This window comes from Rana temporaria, chromosome 2, assembly GCF_905171775.1.
Source record: "Rana temporaria chromosome 2, aRanTem1.1, whole genome shotgun sequence".
NCBI classification, from domain to species: domain Eukaryota; kingdom Metazoa; phylum Chordata; class Amphibia; order Anura; family Ranidae; genus Rana; species Rana temporaria.
This window is the reverse complement of record NC_053490.1, coordinates 61,482,887-61,504,979: the sequence shown is the minus strand read 5'-3', so window position 1 is coordinate 61,504,979 and position 22,093 is coordinate 61,482,887. Positions and strand designations below refer to the sequence as shown.

The window sequence follows — 22,093 nt, the reverse complement described above, 5'->3', positions numbered from 1 at the left end:
AGAAATAACTCTTTCCAATATTTTTTTTCCCCAAGAAAAAAAAAATTACTTTTTACTACCAAATTTGGATTCTGCAGTCCAGGCAGTTATTTCAGCCCAGTTTCACTCCAGACCCCTTTATTAACACAACATTCTATTGGTGTAAGGGAAATGGAGTGCAATTTCTGGGCAACGCCATACACCTGACACCGAAGTCCAGGCTCTCTCTGACCTGGTGGCTTAGGATTCTAGCACTGTAGTTGGAAAAATCCCTACTCCCGCTGTCATGGAAGAATATCACCACAGATGCCAGCCTGATAGGTTGGAGAGGAGACCTAGACACATTGATGGCATAGGGAACTTGGTTGTCTCAATGAACATTCTGGAGCTGTGGTCGATTTGGCTGTCCCTGCATTGCTGAGGAAAGTGCAATTTATTTTGTTTGTAGGCTTGTTAGTATTTTGTTTGCTGTGTTGTCCATGCCCACCTCTCAGTTGGACTAATTTTGGACATCCCAATTGTCTGCACCAAACATGCGGCATGTAGGATGGTTGGCGCACTTTCAGAAATCGTGGCTAAAGCACGAAACCTAATAGAAGTCAATTGGACTACTGCTAAATGCGGTTAAAATCCACGGAAACCACGCATACACCTGAGCTGTGGCCAAACCGCAGCACACAAGTGCATAACCCTCTTTTTATATCATGCCACACCACAATGCACAGTTATAATTACTATGTGGTTCAAAACAATGCACATGCAATGGCTAGGTGCTTTGGGGTGCCATTAAGAAATTATTGGCCAGATCCACATACAAATAGATCGGCGCAGCGTATCAGAGATACACTACGCCTCCGTACCTTACCTGGCGTATTTTCGAATCCACAGCGAGTTTGCGCCGTAAGTTACGGCGGCGTAGTGTATTTCTGGCGGCGGATTTCAAATTGGGCGGGTTGGGGGCGGGTTTCATTTAAATGAAGCGCGTCCCCGCGCCGAATAAACTGCGCATGCGTCGGTCCGAAATTTCCCGCCGTGCATTGCGCTAAATGACGTCGCTAGCTTTAACTTAGCTTTAACTTAGACGTGAGTTCCGTCCATCCCGATTCACGGACGACTTACGCAAAAAAAAAAAATAAAATTTCGACGCGGGAACGACGGCCATACTTAACATGGCAAGTCTATCTATACGCCGCAAAATACCAGCTTTAACTATACGCCGGAAAAAGCCGACTACAGACGACGTTAGAAAATGCGACGGCCGCGCGTACGTTTGTGGATCGTCGTAAATCGCTAATTTGAATACCCGACGCGGAAAACGACGCAAACTCCACCCAGCGGGCGCCGAAGTATTGCATCTAAGATCCGAAGGCGTACGAAGCCGTACGCCTGTCGGATCGTACCCAGATGCCGTCGTATCTTGGTTTGAGGATTCAAACTAAAGATACGACGCGGGAAATTTGAAAGTACGCAGGCGTATCAGTAGATACGCCGGCGTACTTGCTCTGTGGATCTACCCCAATGTCATTGCAGCGAAGAGATCTGCACATAGTCCGGAGGGGCTATTCATGTTCATCATGTTTTGTTTTTCGGTTTTAAGTGACTACAAATGTAAAATATAGAAGATTTTTTGCAAAAATATTCCTGCTTTAAATATAGGTACATACATGTTTCCCTTTAAAATAAGCTCACGTTTTATTTAAGCAGGCTTATCATAACACAAGTATGTGCTAATGTCCCCAGGAAAAGTACCAGCGATGGATGCACAGATAAATATATTGATTAAGATAAACCCCAATCCAATAAGCAAAAGATTCTTGGAGATGATAACGTATTTATTCTTGAATGTGAAGCTGATGTTAATATGCATGCAGCGCAGTCCTCTTAGCATCGTGTCTGTCGGTGTGATGAATCTGATGAGGAGGACGTGAACTGTATGTTGCCATGGAGAAGCTCTTGCGGATTCCAGAGGTGAGAGCTGGAGAACGCTCCATCTAAGAGGGAGAGGGAGTAAAATAGAGAAACTTATCCAAACCACCAGAGGGGTATCAGTACAAGATGTAGAAGAACACATTTGCAGCTCTTTTATATTGCTGCTGTTATTTTATTTTTAACAATACCGATATTTTAGCATCTTAGTATTATGTGTCTTCTCCCTAGGACAGGTGTTCTCAAGCATTCTCAACAAAGGGTTCACATTGGACTTTAGACCTCAAGCAAGCTGGTCTGTGGCCAGTGAGATTATAAAATGCCTAGGTGTTAGTGGTCATTGTGAGTAAAATAATGCCCCAGTTGTTAACTAATGGGAGTAAAAAATGGTGCCTGTGGTTAGTGGGAGGAAGAACAATTCCCCATTGTTGGTGTAAGTGGGAGGAAAAGTGCCCCATTATTGGTATCAGTGGGGGGAAAAGTGCTCCATTATTGGTAATAGTGGGGGGGGGCATTATTGGTATCAGTGGAGGGAAAATTACCCCATCATTGGTATCAGTGGAGGGAAAAGTGCTCCATTATTGGTAATAGTGTGGGGGGGGGCATTATTGGTATCAGTGGGGGGGGGGAAAGTGCCCCATTATTGGTATCAGTGGGGGGAAAAGTGCTCCATTATTGGTAATAGTGGGGGGGGGGCATTATTGGTATCAGTGGAGGGAAAATTACCCCATCATTAGTATCAGTGGGAAGAATAGAGTCCCATCATTGGTATCAGTGGGAAAAAGTGTCCTATTATTGGTGTTGATGGGAAGAATAGTGCCCCATCATTGGTATCAATGGGAGGGAAAGCACCTTATCATTGGGGTCAGTGGGAAGAATAGTGCACCATCATTGGTGTCAGTGTGAGGAATAATGTCCTATCATTCAGTTAGTGGCAGGGATAGTGCCCCAACATTGGTGTCAGCCACTGCTCTATGCTGTGGATTGCTTGTCAGAGGGCCGTAAGCAGTATTGCTAATGTGACGAAAAGCCATATAGAGCTAAGCTTACCGAACACTCTTCAGCATTTGGGATATTTATGGGATTGGCTGGTCCCCATCTGTGCTGTGGATTTCCTTTTTCCTGCCCCTGCAACACTACATAGCACGGGTGTGTGTCAGCCATTCCCTGAAGTGGATCAGATGTTGAAGTTTCTTCAGCAAACTTTTAGCTCTCCAGGAATGGAAAATCAGTGTTGCCAGTGGAAGGAGGGGGTACACTGTTATTTTTTTTTTATATATAATTTTGAGTTTAAGTTACTTTAACTATAACCACTAAAAGTGGAAGTTCACTTCACTTTTTTAATGTTAAACACACTTATAACACATGTACCATGTTTAATGCATACCAACATGCCTGCTGTTGTCTAGCAGTCAGCATTGCAAACTGCCAGATTTTACCAATGACACCATGCAAAACGTGGCGTCACTCCGCAGAGGAAGTGCCTCCGCCTTGAAGAACTAGAAAGTTACGTTTTTCAGTGCTTGGGATGGTACTCCAAGGAAAAATATTTTGATGACAAATTATATTCCACTTTTTGTTCATATTTTTTAATTCCTCCTCTGCTTATACTGCTTGTACGTTTGCCCACTGACAAAAAATGATCAGTCTATAATTTTAATGGTAGGTTTATTTTAACAGTGAGAGAAAGAATAACAACAAAAATATCCAGAAAAACACATTTCAAAAAAGTTTTAAATTGATTTGCATTTTGATGAGTAAAATAAATATTTGATCCCCTATCACTCAGAAAGATTTTTGGCTCCCAGGTATCTTCTATACAGGTAATGAGTTGAGATTAGGATCACTCTCTTAAAGAGAGTGCTCCTAATCTCAGCTTGTTACCTGTATAAAACACACCTGCCCACAGAAGCAATCAATTAATTTCCAATCTCTTCACTATGGCCAAGACCAAAGAGCTGTTCAAGGATGTCAGGGACAAGATTGTAGATCTACACAAGGCTGGAACGGCAGCTTGGTGAGAGGGTGACAACAGTGGGTATGATTATTCGCAAATAGAAGAAGCACAAAATAACTGTCAATCTCTCTCAGTCTGAGGCTCCATGAAAGATCCCACCTCGTGGAGTTTCAATGATCATGAGAACGGTGAGGAATCAGCCCAGAACTACACAGGAGAATCTTGTCAATGATCTCAAGGCAGCTGAGACCATAGTCACCAAGAAAACAATTGGTAGCACACTACCCCGTGAAGAACTGAAATCCTGCAGCACTCACAAGGTCCCCCTGCTCAAGAAAGCACATGTACAGGCCCATCTGAAGTTTTCTAATGAACTTCTGAATGATTCAGAGGAGAACTGGGTGAAAGTGTTGTGGTCAGATGAGACCAAAGTCAAGCTCTTTGGCATTAACTCAACTCGCTGGGTTTGGAGGAGGAGGAATTCTGCCTATGACCCCGAAAACACCATCTCCACTTTAAAACATGGAGTTGGAAACATTATGCTTTAAGGGTGTTTTTCTGCAGAGGCGCACAGGGAAACTTCACCGCATCAAAGAGACAATGGACGGGGCCATGTATAGTACCATCAAATGTTGGGTGAGAATCTCCTTCCCTCAGCCAGGGCATTGAAAATGGGTCGTGGATGGGTATTCCAGCATGACCATGACCAAAAAAACATGGCCAAGGCAACAAAGGAGTGGCTCAAGAAGAATGAAGTGGCCTAGCCAGTCTCTAGACCTTAACCCTTAGAAAATATGTGGAGGGAGCTGAAGGTTTGAGTTCCCAAACCTCAGCTTCGAAACCTTGACCTTGAAATTACTTGGAGAGGATCTACAAAGAGGAGTTGGACAAAATCCCTCCTGAGATGTTTGCAAACCTGGTGGTCAACTACAAGAAACATCTGACCTCTGTGATTGCCAACAAGGGTTTTGCTACCAAGTACTAAGTCATGTTTTGCGAAGGAGTCAAATACGTATTTTAGTCATTAAAATGCAAATCAATTTTTAACTTTTTTGAAATGCGTTTTTTGGGATATTTTTGTTGTTATTCTGTCTCTCACTTTTAAAATAAACCTACAATTAAAATGATAAACTGATAATTTTTTTGTCAGTGGGAAAACATACAAAATCAGCAGGGGATCAAATTTATTGAGTGACCTACGCGACAATTAAAAGTAAGTTGCACTCACAAGAGTAGTGTAAAAAACGAGCATTCCTTCAGAAACTGCGGCCAGCATTCAGCAAGTATTCCTCCGAACAGTAGGAGAGCAGGGGTTGAGAAAAGAAGGAATCCACCTTGCACTAATAAACAGAGATATTATTTGTCATTTCTGTTCTCATTTCTGCACTTAATCTCCTTATGCCATCCTAGTATATGTTGTGTAAATTAAAAGTGTATGACAAGACTTCTATGTTTAACAACTGTTTGTGCTGTGATGTGACATTTGGGCACACATACTATGCCAGTTGTCTTAAATGTTTGGCATCATCTGTGTCATGCCTGTGTGTAGATGCCTTTATAGCATGTTATATAAGAGTAGATATTGGCCATCGTCAGCTCAGTCTGTGGCTGATACAGCATACATTGCACTTGGATTACGGGCCGCTATCTGTGAGGAGAACAGGAACCTCTGCAGGCGGAAAATACAATAATGTCACAAATGTTGTAAATGAGGTATGGCAGTAAATGGAAGTTTCCGTCCTCTCAAATAAATCGTGTGTGTGTTGCTTTTTTAATATCTTCAGAAAAGATGAGGGCTTTCTGATTCTGAGATGGCTACCAGTGTAATGTATATATTTGGCTTGGCCAAAACCCTAAAAAAAAAAAGGGGGTTGTCAGCCTAAAAAATAGATATTTCATGTTGGATTGAATTACTAGCATCTTACATACCTTCAAAATGAGATGACAAAGATGAACTCCTAAGGACTAATGTATATGAAAGTTAGAGTTGTACATGCTATGAATTAATATGTAAAGAGGAATACAAATAAAGTACTAATTCAAATATTAATTTGCTTCCAAAGCCTATGAACACTAGCTGGTCCTTGTTACCATCATTTAAATATGATATAGAATTCTAAAAGTAACCTGCAAACCTATAGCAAAAAATAGGCGCTTTATACTGATTTGAATTCTCTAAAGGAATAAAAGGTAAATTGTGTTGCTGCAGACAATTGTACATTGTCATTGTACATTCCACTGTCTTATTAAATAGTTGTCTGTAATTCTCCCCACAATCATAAATTACAGATCACAAGGCCCCATTACAAATAAAATGTGATCCTGCCAACCCCCTCTCCGCACCACACAGCAGTGTCTGGGTAATGATTGTAGTGGCAGTGCTGATGATACCTATCATTGTGGACATAAAGTATCCTCCCGCAGTATAGAGCTCCCTAACTTGCCCTCTTCCAAGGAACATAGCTCTTGTCCTCAGCAACATACAGGGGTTGGCCAAAAATATGGAAACACTACATGATTTCCAGGTGTTAAAGTGACAACATGTTTTGCATTGAAAGCAGAAGTGATGTAATGTGGGACAGTAGGCGGCATAAACTCCAAACATACAAAGAACACTAGACACACCAAACTGGATTAATAACAGCCGTGTTTATTGTTTTTCACAAATATAAAGAATTCACCATTAGACCCCTTTCACACTGAGGCAGTTTTCAGGCATTTTAGCGCTAGAAATAATGCCGGAAAACTGCCTCCCATTCATTACAATGGGTGCTTTCACACTCGGGCGGTACGCTTGCGGCACGTACGGAAAAGTCCTGCAAGCAGCAACTTTGGGGCAGTTTGGGAGCGTTGTATACAGAGTTTTTAACCCCTTTTTTTGATGTTAAAAGTACCCCACTAGCAGCCGAAAAGCGCAGCAAAACCGCCGCTTAAACAGCTAACGGCCGGCGCTTTCAGTGTGAAAGCAGACTTACTCTTTTAATCAATAAATACTTTAAAACTGTAAACAAAATCAGTGGGGCACTCTTCAAATATCCCTCTGGCGAATGACAAAGACCCCCCTCAGCCTCCTGCCTAAATATATGGGTCATGGGAATTTCTGGAATGTTTTGGGGGTCAGGTCAATCAGTCTCCGGACCTCAATATCATAGAGCCATTATTGTCAGTCTTAAAGTTAGGGTGCGTGTTATACGCCGATAAATACGGTAGCTAAAAAAACGATTGGAACTCCGCTTTAAAGTATAAGCTCCTTGAGGGCAGGGACTAATGTGAATGGACATTATATATATTTTTCCTGTTTAACATTATCAGTGAAAGTAAAAAAATTATTATTTGGGGGAAATCTTCCAATGGGGACACTAGTTCTGGTGACCTGGGGGTCCCCAAGGAATTAATTTGCAGGGATTTACTCCCACTCTCTGTTTGGCTATAGGGCAAGAAGTGAAGGGAAATCTCTGAAATGGGATAAAGATGATGAGCAAAAAAAAACCTGACAGGAGTTATAACCCTCCTTTGCTCTATCCCAAAATGAAAAAAAAAAAAAAAACTTTAACACTTGGTCCCCAAGTCAACATGCAATAAACTCTTTGGGCTAGATTCAGATAGACTCGTCTATCTTTATGCCCGGCGTAATGTATCTCAGATACGTTACGCCGCCGTAATTTAGGGCGCAAGTTCTGTATTCAGCAAGAACTTGCGCCCTTAGTTACGGCGGCGTAACGTATCTGTGTCGGCGTAAGCCCGCTTAATTCAAATGTGAATGATGTGGGCGTGTTTTATGTATATTAACTGTGACCCCGCGTATTTGACGTTTTTTACGAACGGTGCATGCTCGAAAATCCGCCGCAAAACGTCATTGCTTTCGACGTACTTCCCTATTCGCGAACGACTTATGCAAACGACGTAAAATTTTCAAAACTCGATGCGGGAACGACGGCCATACCTAACATAGGATACGCCTCATATAGCAGGGGTAACTATACGCCGAAAAAAGCCTAACGTAAACAACGTAAAAAAATGCGCCGGCCGGACGTACTTTTCTGAATCGGTGTATCTAGCTCATTTGCATATTCCTCGCTTAACTATACGGAAGCGCCACCTAGCGTCCAGCGTAAATATGCAGCCTAAGATACAACGGTGTAAAACACTTACGCCGGTTGTATCTTAGGGAAATCTATGCGTAACAGATTCTATTAATCAGGCGCATAGATACGACCGTCCGGACTCAGAGATACGACGGCGTATCTAGAGATACGCCGGCGTATCTCCTCTCTGATTCTAGCCCTTTATATTACCTGTTTCTTCTGATTGCCAAGGCTACATGGGAGCTGACTTCCTTCATCGGTACGGACAAGTTTTTATTTTTATTTTTTGATAAGCATTCACCCAGAAGATTTTCTTAAAACTGACAGCACCCCCAAAATTATGAAATGAACCCCTGCAGCATACAGTGCCTTGTACCCGCTGTACTATTATCAAGAACCCAAGGAACTACAGACTCAGATTACACCTCCCTTTAAGGGTGACTCCCTCCTGATTGGCTGAGACACAGCAGCTGTGCCCTTGCAGCAGCTGCTGTCAATCAAAGTCAGTTAGCCAGTCAGGAGAGAGAGGGGGCGGGGCCGAACCACAGCTCTGTGTCTGAATGGACACACAGATCTGCAGCTTGGCTCAGGTGCCCCCATATAGCAAGTTGCTTGCTGTGGGGACAGGAGGGAGGGGCCAGGAGCACAGAAGACTGACAAAAGAAGAGGAGGATCTGGGCTTCTCTATGCAAAACCACTGCAACAGGGTAGGTAAAGTATAACACGTTTGTTATTTTTATAGAAAAAAAAAAAAAAAAAGACTTTACAATCACTTTAACTGAGTTTGGTTTGTATTCAAAAGTAGACATTGTGATACAGAAAACAGACCACAAGGTTAGCCTTTCCTCTATTTAATGGTTCCATGGCAGTCATATAACTGGTATTACATTGGATTGTTAACAAATACCTTAAAAAAATAAGCATAATTGCTTTATAACTATTTCTTTCCATAGAGTGCTGGCTCCGTTCATATTTGATGCAAACAACTATAGACCAAGGGAAACAGTTCAATAACTTACAGGTAACTGTAGGTAGTAAGACCCTGTCCTGTCTCCTTCCTTCTAACTATCTTTACAATTAGTTAACATGCTTTAATACTTTCTACTAATCTCTAGAAAAATAGTATATTAAGTAATTAGTGTAAATGTTCAGTGGTTAAAATTAGAAGACATACTTGTGCATCTAATTCTCCTCATGTAGAAGCTTACATGACTCACATCATGCGCTTATTTTTTGCCCAGAATGGGAATGGTGACATAAATTATAGACTAGAAGGGAGATTTATTTCTTGAAAGGTTGACTCTATACCTAAGGATATAATCTTAGAAAGTTTTGCATATAAAGTCTGACATACAGCCTCTTATGCATGTGATTTCCCATTAGAGTCTCAAAAAAATAAATGGTGTGGAGTGTGCGTTTTTTTTTTCATTTTTAGGATCAATATATATTCACAATTTCGGAAAGAGGCTGGAGCTCAGAAATCTTCTATTATAAATGCAACTATAACCATATCAATGGAGAAAAAGATTGTTGGGACTTTATATGAGACCATGACTAAACAGTACACAGGTCTCCACCCCTAGACACTTGAAAAAGGAAATGGCAATGGGGGCAGGGAAGGGGCAGTGGGACTTTATATGAAACAAGACACTGGGGCAGGATGAGTCAATCAATATGGTAAACACAACATTTAATAGTAACAACATTGAGTATAGTACATAAAATGACATTCATAATAAATCAATAGAATAATACCGAGTATAGTATAAAATGATTGGTAAATCATATCAGACATGGTAAAATTGGTAGCATGATATACATAATAGCACATGATTCTCATAGATGTCAGTAGTGTACCCAAATGTTGAACATATTGAGGTAATACATTGGAATAACATTGATTAGTAACTCAAACTGCTCCTGATGAGTGGATATTACTCCACGAAACGTGTCGAGCCTTATTATCAACCAGCTGAATACCCGGCGTTGCCCGGTGTTCCTACCTTAACCTTTTGGGGAGGAAAATCATAGTAATATAAATATACCCATCTTTTATATAAGGGTGTAGGTAAGGGTTAATTTAACTGGCATATATTTTTATTTGGCATATAAGTAATATGTGTACCAGGTATTATTGAAATATCTCCAGGCGTACAGAAGTTATGTGGGAACATACATTTCCCATTGATTTGCATGGGACTTTAAACAAAAACCCCGACCCTCACAAATGGGGGTAGTTAAGGGATAAATTAACTATCCTATAGTTTAAGTGGACATATAAGTAACATGTGACCAAGTGTTATCGAAATATCTACAGCCGTTTGGAAGTTATGAAGTAACATGTATTTCCCATAGAGTTGAATGGGACTTTAAAGGAAAACCCTGACCATGGCAAATGGGGGTGGGTAAGGGTTAAACCACCTATCCTATGTTTGTTGCTGACATATAAGTAACATGTGTGCCAAGTTTCATGTTAATATCTTTAGCCGTTTGGACGTGATGCTGGAACATACATACATACATACATACATACACACACACACACACGTTGAGTTTTATATATATAGATTGATGTCATATCACAGCAATCATGAGGTCACTATGGGTTCTACTGAAAAATTTGAGTCACTAATCAATGTTATTCCATGTATTACCTCAATATGTTCAACATTTGGGTACACTACTGACATCTATGAGAATCATGTGCTATTATGTATATCATGCTACAAATTTTACCATGTCTGATATGATTTACCAATCATTTTATACTATACTCGGTATTATTCTATTGATTTATTATGAATGTCATTTTATGTACTATACTCAATGTTGTTACTATAAAAGGTTGTGTTTACCATATTGATTGACTCATCCTGCCCCAGTGTCTTGTTTCATATAAAGTCCCACTGCCCCATCCCTGCCCCCATTGCCAATTTCTTTTTCTATAGCCATATCAAGCTGTTACTTTTAATGATCTACATACAATACAAATCTATTTTTATTACACTTGTGCGTGTGGTTGCAGGTGCAGGACAGCGGGTAAATCACACCTGGTCCCGCAACCACCCACAGCCAAACTGCGCTGCTCCTTTGCAGACTCACGGGGCTGTCATTCATTCTTAGGCCATATGAACATTGGACATTTTGCTAACTCTCCTAGACTCCTTTCCTCCTGGCAGCAGGGTTTTCGCAGAAAAAATGCATGATGTTTGTAAACTGGTGAAAAGTGTTTAGGCGTGTCAAGCTCTTGGCCGTTAATTCATTTAATTGGCTAGAATAATAGCTTATTCTGGCCATTGAAAGGAACTAATGCTCAAGTGTTAAATGCGCCTAGCTCTTAGGCGCATTTAGATGCCTTTACATGCGTTTTGGCACAACAAGCATTTTTTCTGCCCAAACTCTGCTGCTTCTGGACACATTGGCCGTGGGGCCTTTAAAAGCCTCTGCCTCTAAACTCCTGTATACATCTATGTGTGCATGAGCACATAGGCTAACATGCAGGAGCATTTAAAGGCAGGAAAAAAGAAACGCCAAACACAGAGGAGAAGCAGAAAAGCAGCAGAAAACATGTGCGTTTTTGGTTAGAGAAAATCGCATGATGAAAAAAAAACATGTGATTTCACTCCAGCTGCTTTTTAAAAAAGGTGCAGAAACCCTTTTCCAGCATGGGCAACTGCGGCTCGCAGAGCTGTATAGATGTGATCCTACTTTATAGTACTGTTCTGAATAGTTATCTCACTACTACCACTAGAGATGTAACTCAATTAAGGAAACATTCTGGCCTCTTGGAGAAAAGAGGAGATTGTCTTTTGCAACCTACTACTAATGCCTGAGAGTCGGTTCACACAGGGGCAACAGGACTTCCAGCATGACTTTGGGAGGCAACTTGGACACGACTTGAGTATGAATCATCAGGCAACTTACAAGGCAACTTCAAGTCGCCTCCAGGACAATACAAGGCAACTTCAAGTCGCCTCCAGGACAGGAGGCTTTCCATTGGCCAACCAAACAACAATTAGCTCTGTGGGAGGGGTTTGCCTGAAAAATGTATGTTCTCTTCCTGTATTGTTGCTTCAGTTAAGACAGTGATCCGACTTCTGAGGCAACTTCCATTGAAATCAATGGGTACAAGTTGCCTACAAGTCGGATTGAAGTAGTACAGGAACCTTTTCTGAAGTCGGAGCGAATTTAGTAGTGTACATTAAGATGGCTCCATTCACTTCCTTTGATTTTCTCAACCGCACGACTTGGGACAACTTGGGGCAACTTCAAGTCGGATCCCAGGTCGCCCCTGTGTGAACCGGCTCTTAATTGTTATCTATTAGAATGTATCCCTAATTTAGACTCTAGTCCAATTCCTCTCATATATATCTAGAAGAATACTATGTCATCCTATAGTTAATATCTCATCTGATCTCCAAAACCACCTTCCAAACTAAAGGAGCACCCAAATATATAAACAAACCCCCTCACTCAACATGTTTCGGCATATACATTATGGCTTCATGAGGAGTGTCCAAAGTAAAAGTGCCCAATTAATTGCCCCCAAAAAACAATATAAATAAAATAAAACAAATATGCATAGTCCACCAAGGCCATGTGGCCTATCTGCCTTTATAGACTTTCTTTTGGAGCCTAACAATGCCATCAGCATGTGCATCATTTGTGTCATAATGCATGCTTCATGACACTAGCAAGCAGACAGCGGTAACAATGTCATTACACCCATCAAATTGCTGCACATGTGTAGTATTCATCTGTCTAATACTAAAATTACATACTTTTAACAGTTATTGGTACCTTATCTTTTACAGTGCCTTAAAAAAGTATTCATACCCCTTGAGATTTTACACATTTTGTCATGTTACATCCAAAAACATCAATGTATTTTTAATGTGATAGACCAACATAAAGTGGCACATAAATGTGAAGTGAAAGGAAAATAATAAATGGATTTCAAAATGTTTTACAAATAAATATCTGAAAAGTGTGGCGTGCATTTGTATTCAGCCCCCTTTACTCTGATACCCCTAACTAGAATCTAGTGGAACCAATTTCCTTCAGAAGTCACCTAATTAGTAAATAGTCAAAACTTTGTAGAATTGCCTTTCACTGCATTTACAGCTGTAAGTAGGGTTGCCAACTCATCCCTTTAAAACAGAACACATATTAATTACACAGGTTCTGGGGCTAATTTAATGCAAATAAGGCACCAAGTGAGTTTAATTACCTCCTTAATCAGCCACAGAACCTGTGTAATTAATATGTGTTCTGTTTTAAAGGGATGAGTTGGCAACCCTAGCTGTAAGTCTTTTTGGGTATGTCACCTTTACACATCTAGAGAGTGAAATTTTTGCCCATTCTTCTTTGCATAATATCTCAAGCTCTGTCAGATTAGATGGAGAGCGTCTGTGAACATACATTTTCAAGTCTTGCCACAGATTCTCAATTGAATTTAGGTTTGGATTTTGACTGGGCCATTCGAACACATGAATATGCTTTCATCTAATTCTAAACCATTCCATTGTAGCTCTGGTTGTATGTTTAGGGTCATTGTCCTTGTTGGTGCTGTGAACAAGGCTCCTGCTGAAACGTGTTAGCCCTCACTGTTTTGTACATGGTCATATTGGAATAAACATTATTAAGACTTTTTCCCTAGAAGTGCCAGCTCCATTATGCTTTGATTTTGTTTGTTTCCTTCTAAGGCCTCGTACACACGACCGAACATGTCCGCTGAAACTGGTCCGTCGGACCAGTTCCCGTGGACATGTTCGGTCGTGTGTAGGGCCGACCGGACAATTTTCCGGCGGATCGGACATGTTTCCAGCGGACAACTGTTTCTTAGCATGCTAAGAAACATGTCCGCTGGAACCATGTCCGCCGGACATGTCCGATGGTCAGTATGACTCATCGGACATGTCCGCTGGCCCGAGAACCTGCGCATGACGTTGAATTGATTTGACGCATGCGTGGAAGCTTTGAACTTCCGCATCAGAGAACGTCGGTGTCGTATACGTCACTGCGTTCTCTGTCCGCGGGGGTTTTGGTTTGATGGTGTGTACAACCATCAGACCAAAATCCGGCAGCGTACATGTCCGATGAAACGGTCCAGCGGACCGTTTTCAACGGACAGATCCGGTCGTCTGTACGCGGCCTGAGATTGCTTTGTATTTGGCTCCATCCATATTTCCATTAACTCTGACCAGCTTCTCTGTCCCTGCTGAAGAAAAGCATCCCCACAACCTGATGCTGCCACCATGTTTAACGGTGGGGATGGTGTGTAGGGTGATGTGCAGTGTTAGTTTTTCCCCACACATAGCATTTTGCTTTTAGGCCAAAACGTTCAATTGTGGTCTCATCGGACCAGAGCACCTTCTTCCACATGTTTGCTGTGTCCCCCACATGGCTTCTTGCAATCTGCAAATGTGACTTCTTATGGCTTTCTTTCAACAATGGCTTTCTTCTTGCCACTCTTCCATAAAGGGCAGATTTGTGGAGTGTACGACTAAAAGTTGTCCTGTAAACAGATTCTCCCACCTAAGCTGTGGATCTCTGTAGCTCCACCAGAGTTACCAGGATGCTTCTCTCATTAATGCTCTCCTTGCCCGCCCTGTCAGTTTAGGTGGACGGCCATGTCTTGGTAGATTTTCAGTTGTGCCATACTCTTTCCATTGTCAGATGATAAATTGAACAGTGCTCCATGAGATGTTTAAAGCTTGGGATATTTTTTTTATAACCTAACCCTGCTTTAAACTTCTCCACAACTTTATCTCTGACCTGTCTGGTGTGTTTCTTGGCCTTTATGATTCTGTTTGTTCACTAAGGTTCTCTAATAAACCTCTGTGGGCTTCACAGGACAGCTGTATTTATACTGAGATTAAATTACACACAGGTGGACTCCATTAACTAATCAGGTGGCTTCTGAAGGCAATTGTTTACACTAGATTTTAGTTAAGGGTATCAGAGTAAAAGGGGCTGAATACAAATGCACCCCACACTTTTCACATATTTATTTGTAAAAAAAATTAAAAACCATTTATCATTTTCCTTCCACTTCACAATTATGTGCCACTTTGTGTTGGTCTATCACATAAAATCCAAATAAAATACATTTACGTTTTTGGTTGTAACATCACAAAATGTGGAAAATTAATACTTTTTCAAGGCACTGTATTTGGCTTGGGTACCTCTACTAATATATTAAATCTTACTTCTATCTTACCTATTTTACGAAATATTGCAAAACAATACAGTATAGTTCCTTCTGAATTCTGATTTTATTCTTGGCCATAAATAACTATTTCATACATTCTTCCATACTGACCCATTTTCAAGGGACTAATATGGTACCTCCCATTCCTGAAATCTATTTTTCACTTTATTTTAATTGTCTTAAGGCAAAGTTCTCTTTTTACATGCATGATTTTTATATAAATGGTAGGTTGGCACAACCTTCATTCAGACCGCGTGGGTTTATTGAATCTAACGCAAAAATCCATCATGCCTCTGTATGAAATTAAAAGGTGTGCAGATCTCCATCTCTAGGAGCTGATGTAGAATACAAAGTTTCGAACCAGGCAGGACTTCAACAATGCAGGTTTATTAACAGCTGGGAACATACAGGTTTATGCTCAAAGTATTACAAGATACAGGTCTAATTTATACAGTTTCTTACAATGCAAGCATATTGGATATTGATATTCTTATCCTCTAACCAATTTGAAACAATAGTGAATTGTTCTCACTTTAAACCAGAATGGGTCTTTTCTGCCAATTCTTGGAAACACGTTACCTGATGGGGACCAGTCGTCGACCAGCTCGACCAAGTTTGTTAGGGAAATTCACCTGAGACCACACTCTGGAACAAGTTAAGAAGTTTTCCCTATTTGACTCGTACGAGGAGACAAGCTTCGGACAGATAATTGCCCACTGGTTCTGACCTCTATGACCCGTGCAATAGGGCAGCATACATAGAGTTCAGCCTTATGAGCTCCTATCTGACTTGTCTCACTAACAATTGTAAAACTTGCACTTATATACCCTTACAAGTCTTATCTTAGCCATCTCTCCTAGATGAACTTTCAATAACCCCACCTTATCTGTTATGTGTAACAGTTTTAATGAGGGCACAAGCAGACCCTGTCAAACTTATTTAATGTATTGTAAATGCCTCGTTTCCACTGAGCGGAACGGTTCGGGTCGGTACAGTTTGGAACAGTTAGAATGGTCTGGTCTATTCAGGTGAGCGTTTCCACTGCAAGTCGGACCAAGCAGGACCCAGAATGGTGCGGTATGGTTCGGTTTTATGGCACACTTTCATAATGGAAACACCCAAAATAGCGTACCGTACCAAACCGATCCGCTCAGTGGAAACGAGGCATAACTTTCCCATATTAACATAATTATTTTAAACAACCTGTATTACTTATCTTTGACTCTCATCTTATCTCTATGAATTATATGTATTTCAACTGTGGTTCCTTTTCTAATTGGTGAAATTAAAATGAACAATCTTATTACATTTTCAAGAACACCTGTGTACAAGTACTTGTCATGGAGCAGAGAGGTCATTTAAAGTTCAACACTTAGGGCCCTTTCACACGGAGCGGATCAGTAATGATCCGCTCTGTGTGTCCGCTCTGCTCAGCGGGGATCCTCCGTAAAATCCCTGCTGAGCTGGGAGCTGACAGGGCGGTCCCCGCACACTGTGCAGGGACCGCCCTGTATTTTCTCCGCTCTCCCCTATGGGGGATCGGACGAACACAGACCGTATGTCCGTGTTCATCCGATCCGATCCGGCAGACGGAAGAAAAATAGGATTTCTTCTGTCTGCAAATGCAGATCTTTTCGGAGGCGGACAAATTACGGGTGTCCGCTGACACCCGTAATCACATAGGGACCCATGTATGTCCCGTTTTCATCTGCAAACGGAAGGATGAAAATGCGGACATACGGTCCACTAGTGTAAAAGGGCCCTTAAAAATGAACACATTCTATATATAAATAGAATAACATATTGTACATTAATAAAGATTTAATAACTATTGTTTACTATTAATAATATTGATAAGACCACTACTATATAATAATAATATGAATAATAGTTATGAATAATATATTATCAATAAAACATACAAATCAATATGAATAATATGAAATACATTGGCTAATATGAGATTCTACAACAGAGCCCAGTCTGTAACCCCCAAATCTTAGGCCATCCATCTTGCCACAATGTCTCTCCACATATGGAGCAGGAGAGGTTTATCCTTTTTTAGGGTTATATCACCAATATAGTATAGGATACTTCTGAGTTGTCGCATCATTTTTCCACTCCCACTGAGCTGCAATGGAAGAACTCATTTATTTCAATTAGTTTATCCCACATGTGGCATGACAATGCTCAGTGATTGCTAATTAACAAGCTATTTTACTAAAAGGAAAGAAGGAAGGGAATAGAGACCATAGCAAAAAAACTGCCTGCACATATTGGGGGGAAAAAAAGGCACTCAGATAAAAATAGAGATTTTTACAGGCAAAAGGACACAAACATCACCAACGAACATTAGTATGGAAAAATAGTGCATTGGTGGACACTCTTGTATTTAAAAATGAAAACTTACTCAGGGGTGGTTTCCACTTTAATTTCACTATATGGATAACCTAGCTATGTGTAATTTGGAGACCTCCAGCAGTTTTTGTACCAGCATTATATTTCATGACATAGTTCTTGTATTTCTGCTGGTTGATACTTCTTTATTGCTCTGCTGTGCAAGGTGATCCATTATTAATTGAACCTGTCCATGAACTGTGATGACATCTGGAAGTCAATGGTTTTAATGGTACACTCAGTCTACTGAGATGTTAAAGGAAAAAAGCATACCCGAGGCATTTTAAGTGTTGAAGACCGAGTGTGCTATTGTAGGCTGAAATAGCATATAGGTCACTGCAAAGTGCTGTTCTTTCAGAAAGCAGATTTTGCATTGCTGCCAGTTTGCACATTGGAAGGATTACATGGACAAAACAAATATGTTAATCCTGTTTCATAAAAGGATCTGCTTTTTTCATGTACACATTACACAAGCTTCTGTGCCTAGTGAATAGAGATGAGTGGACCGATTCATGCAGACCAGGATTTGACCTGGTTCACCCAGTGCTAAGATTTGCAAACATTTTTCAGAAAGTATCTGTGCCTTTTTGAGTTCCTGGAGATATTTGGCAGGCTCTCCAGTGCTGCCTTGCATGCCATCCCATCCTTGCTTGTGCCCTCCTGCCCTTTTGCACAGCCAGGTTTATATCATCGGGCATAATTTACATTTAGCATTGCAAGAGTGTATGGTGGAACAGACTCCCTCCAGAGGTGGTTCTGGCCAGCTCAGTAGATTGCTTTAAAAAAGGTCTGGATTCTTTCCTAAATGTACATAATATAACTGAGTACTAACATTTATAGGAAAAGTTGATCCAGGGAAAATCTGATTGCCTCTCCGGGGATCAGGAAGGAATTTTTTCCCCTGCTGTAGCAAATTGGATCATGCTCTGCTGGGTTTTTTTTGCCTTCCTCTGGATCAACTGTGGGTATATTGGATTGTACGATATTTTTTATTTTATTTGTTTATGGTTGAACTGGATGGACTTGTCTTTTTTTTTAGCCCGACTAAATATGTAAGTATATATATATATATATATATATATATATATACACACCGTATTTATCGGCGTATACCGCGCACTTTTTTGCCCTGAAAATCAGGGCAAAATCGCGGGTGCGCGGTATACGCCGATACCCGCTTTCCCGCGCTGAGTTTTGAATACTGCCCCGACATATAGTCGGGCAGTCTCGGCTCCTTCCGCGCTCACGTCCTGGACGTACAGGACGTCAGCACGAGAGTTGCCGAGCCTGCCCGACAATACACGAGTGTACTGCGCTCTGTATATGTCGGCGCAGTATTCAAACTCGGCGCGGGAAACGAGCGGGGAGGACGCCGCAGAAGGATGCCGGACCCGACGAAGAGGATACCCGAAGCCGCAGACGGACCCTGAACCCGACGAAGAGGACACCCGAAGCCGCAGAAGGACGCCGGACCCGACGAAGAGGACACCCGAAGCCGCAGACGGACGCCGGACCCGACGAGGCCGCCGATGGATGCCGCGTAAGACACCAAAACTGTAAGTACAAAAAAAACTTTTTTTCCACAGGATTCAGGGCTACTTTAGGGGTGCGCGGTATACGCGGGAGCGTGTTATACCGCGATAAATACGGTATATGTGTGTGTGTAACTAAGGAGAGTAGCCAATTTATGACTGTACAAATCTTTTCAAGTCTTAATACCTTCATCTGTAACTATCACAGGAAATTAAAAGCTATAGTTCTTTATCACATTCACAGAGATTTAATGTGTTAATTGCCAATGATCTGTGCTAGTGTGCTATCATTGCATAAAGAAAATTGTGTTGCTAGCTACTGAGGCTCAGGACTACCTGGACTACTACTTCATTTAAACTGGCAGTCAACAGTTCTAGAATAAAGCCCGCTGATACCCACCAGAGTCATTGATACCAGGCACTGTCATGGTCAACCCCAGTAAAAAAGAAAAGAAAATGTGTTCGCTGCCATACTCACCTCTTCTCTAGAGCTGTCCCCAGAAGACTCACTGCTCCAGTCACCCAGCCCCGATCATCTTCTGGCCTATATGATACGCAGTATTATTCAGCCTGCCTCCTCTAAGCCCAAGGATTCAAGGACCCAACTTCTCGTGGTACGTTATGAAGCCACCCTGCTCTCACAGGATAATTGGGCAGATAACAAGCACCATGTCATTACCTTGTATAATTTTCAGAAGAATTCCGGGTCCGTCCAATTCTAGAAAAAAAGGAAAACCAATGATGTCATGTGACCAGACCATAGAACAAAATCAGTCTGTATATGCAGTAAAGCATGTTTGTTATACCCAGTGTGGAACCTAAGGGTTTAATCCTCCACATTGTGTAAAAAGACTGTTTGATCCTGTCTTCTCTGATCCTCCCCTTTTTCTACTGTCCCCAATCCATCTGCTGATTGCACAGAGCCTTGGGGGCATGCTGCACATGCTCAGTTTGGTGTGTATTGCTAGAGAGTTTTTTTTATTTCTTTTGGGGGGGGTGCATGTGATCAGCACAGGGCAAATCAGCACTGTCCAGACAGAGGGTCAAGGGTCCTGCAGCCTCATAGGCAGGGCCGGTGCAAGGATTTTTGACACCCTAGGCGAAACCTTATTTTGCCGCCCCCTCTGGGTCCGCCCCTGACTCCACCCCCATTGCCAGTGTTAAATGGTTTGATTGAACCCTCTAACTGCTACATCTGCAAGACAGTCTGTTCTTTTGAAAAACAATAGACTTACTGGCAGGATCACCAGGTGAATATAAAAGAGAAAACCTAAAAAACAAAACTAATGCAGCCACCCATCTATAATTTGGTAATCTGCAGTATAATAAATATTTTGCTTTGCTTTAATACCACTTAAAAAGGATAAAGTTAATCAAGTAATTATGTTATACATCAATGTATAGGCAGATGATGGTAAGGAAGGAGTTAAAACAAGAGATAAACAGACTGTATTAAAGCTACTTCCAGTGCTGACAAGGAAAGAGAGAGAGGGGGGGTCAGAGAGAGAGAGGGGGGGCTGAGAGAGAGAGGGCTGTCAGGGGGAGAGAGAGAGGAGAGAGGGGGCTGTCAGGGAGAGAGAGAGAGGGCTGCTGTGAGAGAGAGAGAGGGCTGCTGTCAGAGAGAGAGAGAGAGAGGACTGCTGTCAAGGAGAGAGAGAGAGAGAGGGGGCTGTCAGGGAGAGAGGGGGCTGTCAGGGGGAGAGAGAGAGGAGAGAGGGCTGCTGTCAGGGAGAGAGAGAGGACTGCTGTCAAGGAGAGAGAGAGGGGGCTGTCAGGGAGAGAGGGGGCTGTCAGGGGGAGAGAGAGAGGAGAGAGGGCTTCTGTCAGGGAGAGAGAGAGAGAGGGGGCTGTCAGTGAGAGAGAGGGGGCTGTCAGTGAGAGAGAGGGGGCTGTCAGTGAGAGAGAGAGAGAGAGGGGGAGCTGTCAGGGGGAGAGAGGAGAGAGGGGCTGTCAGGGAGAGAGAGAGGGGGGCTGTCAGTGAGAGAGAGGGGGCTGTCAGTGAGAGAGAGGGGGCTGTCAGTGAGAGAGAGAGAGAGAGGGGGAGCTGTCAGGGAGAGAGAGGGGGCTGTCAGTGAGAGAGGGGGGGCTGTCAGTGAGAGAGAGAGGGGGCTGTCAGGGAGAGAGAGAGGGGGAGCTGTCAGGGAGAGAGAGGGGGCTGTCAGTGAGAGAGAGGGGGGGCTGTCAGTGAGAGAGAGGGGGGGCTGTCAGGGAGAGAGGGGGGCTGTCAGGGAGAGAGGGGGGCTGTCAGGGAGAGAGAGAGGGGGCTGTCAGGGAGAGAGAGAGGGGGCTGTCAGTGAGAGAGAGAGGGGGCTGTCAGGGAGAGAGAGAGGGGGCTGTCAGGGAGAGAGAGAGGGGGCTGTCAGGGAGAGAGGGGGGCTGTCAGGGAGAGAGAGAGGGGGCTGTCAGGGAGAGAGGGGGCTGTCAGGGAAAGAGAGGGGGGCTGTCAGGGAGAGAGAGGGGGGGCTGTCAGGGAGAGAGAGGGGGGGCTGTCAGGGAGAGAGAGAGGGGGCTGTCAGTGAGAGAGGGGGGCTGTCAGTGAGAGAGAGAGGGGGCTGTCAGGGAGAGAGGGGGGCTGTCAGTGAGAGAGAGAGAGGGGGCTGTCAGGGAGAGAGGGGGGGGCTGTCAGGGAGAGGGGGGGGGGCTGAAAGGGAGAGAGGGGGGGCTGTCAGGGTGAGAGAGAGGGGGGGTCAGGGAGAGAGAGAGAAGGGAGCAGAGTCTGGTTAGTGAAAGAGCTCACTCACTTGGAATGGGCTCTGGTTCATTCAGCAGGCAATGTTTCGTGTGGCTGCATGTTTTTAATCTTAGCCACCCACATCCCCTTCTCAGACTGATTGCACAGGAGGGACGGCATGGTCACACAGGAGAAGGCTGAAGCTGCTCAGGGCAGACATGGTGGATTGGACGGAGCACACTGCACACAGGAGGGGCGGGACTCGGGAGAATTGTGTAGATCATGTGACATCATGATCTCGGAGAGGGGGGATCAGTGCACACACCAGAGCGG

General features: G+C 42.8%; 1 protein-coding gene across 3 annotated transcripts in view; it reads left to right on the top strand.

The window, feature by feature from the left end:
• Window positions 1-22,093, top strand: part of ELMOD1 (ELMO domain containing 1) — a 228,966-nt gene that overhangs the window by 123,370 nt on the left and 83,503 nt on the right. Inside the window, exon 3 of one of the 3 annotated variants that reach the window (XM_040340256.1) lies at window positions 8,901-8,968. The exons of the other annotated variants lie outside the window; for them this stretch is intronic. The gene's annotated coding sequence lies outside the window, so the exon portion shown is untranslated. The remainder of the gene's footprint in view (window positions 1-8,900; window positions 8,969-22,093) is intronic. 3 annotated transcript variants of the gene reach the window in all.